Genomic DNA, 7,119 nt, shown 5'->3' on the forward strand with positions numbered 1-7,119 from the left:
TTTGATCTATTATTTATGAAGAACAGTTTACAAATTTCTCATATCATGTGAAAAAGCTGTAGCACATAGTCATCACTTTTGTCTTTTTGGATTGTCATCATTCTTGTAACTCATTTCAAACTATTTTAAAACTTGCAACTACTTGAACACTGCTTGATAGAATTCTACCAAATTTATACATATACTTCTACAGTGTTTTCTGCTCCTTGACACATTCTCCATTTCCATTCTCAATTTTATTCTATAAGCATTGAAGTTGTGCACCTGCTATTTTTAGCTCACCTGGCCTGAAGGGCCAAGTGAGCATTTCTCATCACTTGGCGTCCGTCGTCTGTCATCGTTAACTTTTACAAAAATCTTCTCCTCTGAAACTACTGGGTCAAATTTAACCAAACTTGTTCACAATCATCATTATATATAGTTTTAAAATTGTGTCTGATGACCCCGCCCATCAACCAAGATGGCCGACATGGCTTAAAATAGTACATATGGTAAAATGCTGTTTTTGGCTTATGTCTCTGAAACCAAAAGCATTTAGATCAAATCTGACAGAATTGAATTGTTCATTAGGTCAAGATCTATCTCCCCTGAAATTTTCAGACCATTCAGTCAACCCGTTGATGGGTTGCTGCCCCTGAATTGGTAATTTTAAGAAAATTTTGCAGCTTTTGGATATAATCTTGAATATTATTATAGATAGAGATAAACTGTAAACAGCAATAATGTACAGCAAAGTAAGACCTAAAAATAAGTCGACATGTCCAAAGGATCAATTGAACGCTTAAGGAGTTATTGCTCTTTATAGTCAATTTTTAACAATTTTCATAAATTTTGTAAAGTTTTACAAAATATTTTCCACTGTAACTACTTGGCCAAGTTCATTATAGATAGAGATAATTGTAAGCAACAAGAATATTCAGTAAAGTAAAATCTACAAACACATCACCATCATCAAAACACAATTTTGTCATGAATCCATCTGTGTCCTTCGTTTAATATGCACACAGACCAAGGTGAGCGACACAGGCTCTTTAGAGCCTCTAGTTTGTATACGACCGCAAAATTTGAAAAAATTTTTGTCGTATATTGCTATCACGTCTGCGTCGTCGTCTGCGTCGTCGTCCGAATACTTTTAGTTTTCGCACTCTAACTTTAGTAAAAGTGAATGGAAATCTATGAAATTTTAACACAATGTTAATGACTACAAAAGGAAGGTTGGTATTGATTTTGGGAGTTTAGGTCCTAACAGTTTAGGAATAAGGGGCCAAAAAGGGACCCAAATAAGCATTTTTCTTGGTTTTCGCACCATAACGTTTATAGTATAAGTAAATAGAAATCTATGAAATTTAAACACAAGGTTCATGACCATAAAAGGAAGGTTGGTATTGATTTTGGGAGTTTTGGTCCCAACATAATAAGGGGCCCAAAGGGTCCAAAATTAAACTTTGTTTGATTTCATCAAAATTGAATAATTGGGGTTCTTTGATATGCCGAATCTAACTGTCATGACTGTGTATGTAGATTCTTAACTTTTGGTCCCGTTTTCAAATTGGTCTACATTAAGGTCCAAAGGGTCCAAAATTAAACTTAGTTTGATTTTGACAAAAAATGAATCAGTTAGGTTCTTTGATATGCTGAATCTAAAAATGTACTTAGATTCTTGATTATTGGCCCAGTTTTCAAGTTGGTCCAAATCGGGGTCCAAAATTAAACTTTGTTTGATTTCATCAAAAATTGAATAAATGGGGTTCTTTGATATACCAAATCTAACTGTGTATGTAGATTCTTCATTTTTGGTCCTGTTTTCAAATTGGTCTACACTAAAGTCCAAAGGGTTCAAAATTAAACTTAGTCTGATTTTAACAAAAATTGAAATCTTGGGGTTCTTTGATATGCTGAATCCAAAAATGTACTTAGATTTTTTATTATGGGCCCAGTTTTCAAGTTGGTCCAAATCAGGATCTAAAATTATTATATTAAGTATTGTGCAATAGCAAGTCTTTTCAATTGCACAGTATTGCGCAATGGCAAGAAATATCTAATTGCACAATATTGTGAAATAGCAAATTTTTTTTTAATTAGAGTTATCTTTCTTTGTCCAGAATAGTAAGCAAGAAATATCTAATTGCAAAATATTGTGCAATAGCAAGATTTTTTTTTAATTGGAGTTATCTTTCTTTGTCCAGAATCAACTTAAATCTTTGTTATATACAATATACAATGTATATTCACTTTTTACTACCAACTGATAAATTAAAATAATCTTTACCATTCAGTGATAACAAGCAGTTTTTTTTACATCTTAATATTTTATGATGTATTTAAATGAGTAGTTATTGTTGCAAACTCCATTAGAAATTTTAATTGAGATTAGTTTTGGAATAAGGGAAAGGGGGATGTGATTAAAAAAATTGGGTTCAATTTTTCTCATTTGAAATTTCATAAATAAAAAAGAAAATTTCTTCAAACATTTTTTGGAGAGGATAAATATTCAACAGCATAGTTAATTGCTCTAAGAGAAAACAAAAATTTTAAGTTCATTAGAACACATTCATTCTGTGTCAGAAACCTATGCTGTGTCAACTATTTAATCACAATCCAAATTTAGAGCTGAATCCAGCTTGAATGTTGTGTCCATACTTGCCCCAACCGTTCAGGGTTCAACCTCTGCGGTCGTATAAAGCTACGCCCTGCGGAGCATCTGGTTTATCATTGTTTTTTAGCACACCTTGCCACTTTGTGTCAGTTGTATATCTACATCAATGATGTTTTTTATATTAACAAAAATCTACTGAAACATCTGGGCCAATTTACTAGTTGAAAGCATGTGTCCCACAATCCAGCCTACCAACCAACATGGCTAAAATGATCTGTTGCTATCAACATTTAAAATTCTTCAAAAGTCTGCTCAGAAACTTGTAAGCCTGTTATATTGTTTTATCCATCTTTTCAGTAATAAAAAAATAATAAAAATGAATCAGAATTCAGAAGATCTATTGATCCTGATTCTGATCAGTCACTTTTAAAATTTATTATCTAATGACACTGCAAGGTAAAATTTTATCAAATTTCATAATTGAGAAACCCTGAACACAGTTAATTTCAACTTGTGTTGATCAGATTATAAAAATGATGGAAATATGTCACAGAGGGTCTCACTGAAACTTTTAGTAAATCAAGTTCCGTCTTTACTCACCTGTGATATCTTATCTACAATACTTTTAAATTATAAATATTGATGCTTAGAAGGCACCTCCTTTGTTAAATTTCAACCTTGTTATAATCTTGACCATCAGAAGCAATTATTGATTCAAACTGGTCAATTAGGATATACAATAAAAATTTACTTGGCAGCAATGTTGCCACACAGAAGATTTGCTATGAATTTTTTGAAAATTTCATATCTTGTTCATCATTTAACCCTGCTTCTATTTTTATTTTTCTCATATTTTATGCCTCAAATACAAATAACAATAACACTAGAAAAATGGGTCATGAACATTTATGTAAAGTATTGATTTGGTTCAGTTGAAAAAGGTAAAGAATTAAGATGTCTGCAGCTTTCAAACTGAGTTGTAGCTGATGAAGTTTTCTATAATTTGTCCAAAAGTAGTATACCACACTAAAAATATGATTTAGAACGCTCAGGTGCAATTTATGACTTGTCTGTGAGTGAAGAAAGTCACTGAATGCAAGACATAGGGATTATAATCTAAGTGTGGTGATGATGTTAACTTGGGCAATATACACAATTGTTTCTCCATAGGCGGAAATGGTAATGTTTTCTTCTGTAGCTCAGTCCATATCGTAAACTTGGATATGTATGATGGCTCTTTAAATAGCTGAGACATTTTCACATGAGAGGTTATTTTTTTTGGTACGAAGTGTGATTCATTTTTCAATAAAAGAATATACCCCGAAAATGCTTTCGTGATGCGGCTCTTCTTGGTAAATCATTTCATTTTTCACACAATAAGTTCGTTGAAAATTCTAATACATTGAATACATTCAATAACTTCATTGTTTTTACCCATTTATTCTATGGTCCTCTACTTTCAAAATCAACACAAATGGTTAAGCTCAGTCTCTTGTGAAAAAAAGAAACATGTCCAATATCACTTCACAGATAATTTTTTTTTACACACAACTTTTGTGTTCCCAATTGGAGGCGCATTAGGGATATTGAACCAACTATGTATACTATAAAGGCTAAAGCTTTATAATTCAGAAGGTAGACGACCTAGATACTTCATACCTTGAGGTAGGAAGTTTTCATCTGTCATATGTCCATTATCCTTGACCGTATTTTCATGGTTCAGTGACTGCTTGAAAATAAAATTGTCAAGTGAAATACTCACTTATCATTAGTAACAGGATAACTATATTTGATATATGGGTTCCTTGCAATGTTTACATGTCCATTAGGTAGGGCTCACCGCTCACTTGACCTAGATCAGTGATCAAGGTAAACGTTATGTGATCAAGTCTGTATCTCAGATACTATAATCATTAGGTCAACTATATTTGGTGCATGGAATGTTTATAAGGTGTACATGTCCTACTGACAGGTTTCATATGACCTAGACCTCGATTTTATGCTTCATTGGTTAATGCTAAGTTTGTGCCTGACAGTTGGACATGTACACCATACAATGATTCCTTGTACCAAATATAGGTGCATTATTGCTTATAGTTTCGATGAAATAGACCAAACCACAAAGACTTTGACCAATAAACCATGAAAATGAGGTCACAGTCAGATGAAACTTGTCAGACTAACATGTACATTAACAATCATTTCGCTAATTATATCTGAGAACAGATCATACCACAAAATCTTGCTGACACTGACCAATGAATCATGAAAATGAGGTCATGGTCATATGGACCTCACCAGAGAGACATGTGTACCTTACAATCATTCCAATCAGCAAAGATAGTTGACCTATTGCTTATAGTATTGGATAAACTGACAAAATTACGAAAACTTAACATTGACAAATGAGGCCCCTCATGGGGGGGTCCTAGTAATCACATAATCACCATTTTTTTGCCAATATAATCACATAATCATTAAATATTTGCTTATCTTTAGTAATCAAATAATCATAAACTAAAAATACAGTCCTAGGTAATCAAATAATCATGAAATATTTGGCTTAATAATCAAATAATCATTAAAAAAACGGCCAAGTAATCACATAATCAAAAACCCCATGAGGGCCCTCACAAATGAACAATGACAATGAGGTCAAGGTCATATGGACACTGCCAGACAGACATGTGTTCCTTACAATAATTCCAAAAGACACAAATAGTTGACATATTGCTTATAGTTTTGGATAAACTGACAAAATTACGAAGATTTATTGACAAATCAACTAAGAAAATGAGGTCAAGGTCATATGAATCCGACCAGACAGACATGTAAATCTTACAATCGTCCCATGCACCAAATTAAAATTACCAATTGCTTATAATATCCAAGAATAGACCAAACCACAAATACTAAACATTGTACAAAAAAACATAAAATTGAGCTAATACACCATGAAAATGAGGCCAAGGTCAGATAAACCCTGCCAGACGGACATGTACACCTTATAAGCGTTCTATTATATTCACCAACTATAGTGGCCAGTATCTGAGAAATAGGTGTAGGGTATAATTGTATGATGTGCATGTCTGTCTGGTATGGTTTCTCTGACCCAAAATAAAAAGCCTTATAATTTCTCTCCCACTCGCATACAAGTAAATTTATATATTTTTTTAAATAATCTCATCACGTAGTTACATAAAGAAAAAAATAGTATTATAAGAAACATTTTTTAAAATATTATGTCCCAGGTCGAACACAGAAAAACCCATGAACATTTGGATTTTACACCAATAGATGATTTATCTGATTATCTGTTTTCTTATAAAATTCAAAATGATTACCATTTATAATAACAACACTTCAATTACCAGATATATTCACTATATGGAGGAATTTGTGACAAATTTGAACTGTATAAACGGAATTTGCAAAAAGTGTCGATGACGGATCACAACAGGTAAACGAAGTATTGAAGTACCAGTTAAAGAACTATTTTAAATCGATACGAAACTGAGTGTTAGTTTAGTCTTAGATGCATGATTTTTTTATTAGTTGTTAGTGGCTTTGAACTATAGTTATTGTGTCTATTTGTACAGCAGCTCCAATGATATTTTAAAATGTGAAGATATTTTCAAAGTTGACTTTGAATGTCATGGCGATTTTTATTTTATTTACTTCTCACACAGAGTAACTAAATAAATATTTACAGTCCAATGGAACCGTGAAAATTTAACTCATCATTAATGTCTTTTTTAGCCAAATCATTAGTCTATAATTGGTTTGTTTATTCAATAATTGTCTGATGATTGTGAACTAAGGTAATGCCAATCGTAATCACTTAATTCAATCAAATCCTGATTAATTAAAGTTACGTTATCAACAAGGTCTTTGTAGTTTGATCTTTTGTTTGGTGTTTGGTGTTTATATAATAATAATTAATTGTATTTTTTTCAGGTAACATCAGAGGCTTCTATAACACATGTTACACTTGTTTTTCTTTTGTAATATCGAATATAGTCAATTTATTTTTTCTTAAAATTGACAATACTTTGAAAAGTTGTGTGTAGATAAAAAAAAACCCAAGTAATATGAGTATCCATTATTCTTTATTGCAAGAAAATAACAAACCAATGACACTAAATGCACATGTTGGTCCCATAACACACAAGGAAAAGCCATTGTGATATAAAAACAAACGCATTCTGTCTTCTCTTTTATAGAAAGGACTAGGCAAATCTAACAACATTTCTCAATTTGAGAATTTTAAGAACTTTTAAAAAAGAAAAACAAAATTTGTATGTATCAGCTTGGGGATCGGCCTGTACCGTTGTGTATGTAGCTATTTGTTATAACACAAGATAAAAGACGTATTGGATTACAGTCGGCGTTTTACGTTTCCGCAAATAAAAAGTCTACGTTTCCGCAAAAAAAAAGTCTACGTTTCCGGAAATAAATACCTTACTTTTCCGCGAAAATAGTAACCATTCCGGAAAAAATATATTAAAGATAATTAATCTGAG

The sequence above is a fragment of the Mytilus edulis genome, chromosome 3 (genome assembly GCF_963676685.1).
Source record: "Mytilus edulis chromosome 3, xbMytEdul2.2, whole genome shotgun sequence".
Classification (NCBI taxonomy): domain Eukaryota; kingdom Metazoa; phylum Mollusca; class Bivalvia; order Mytilida; family Mytilidae; genus Mytilus; species Mytilus edulis.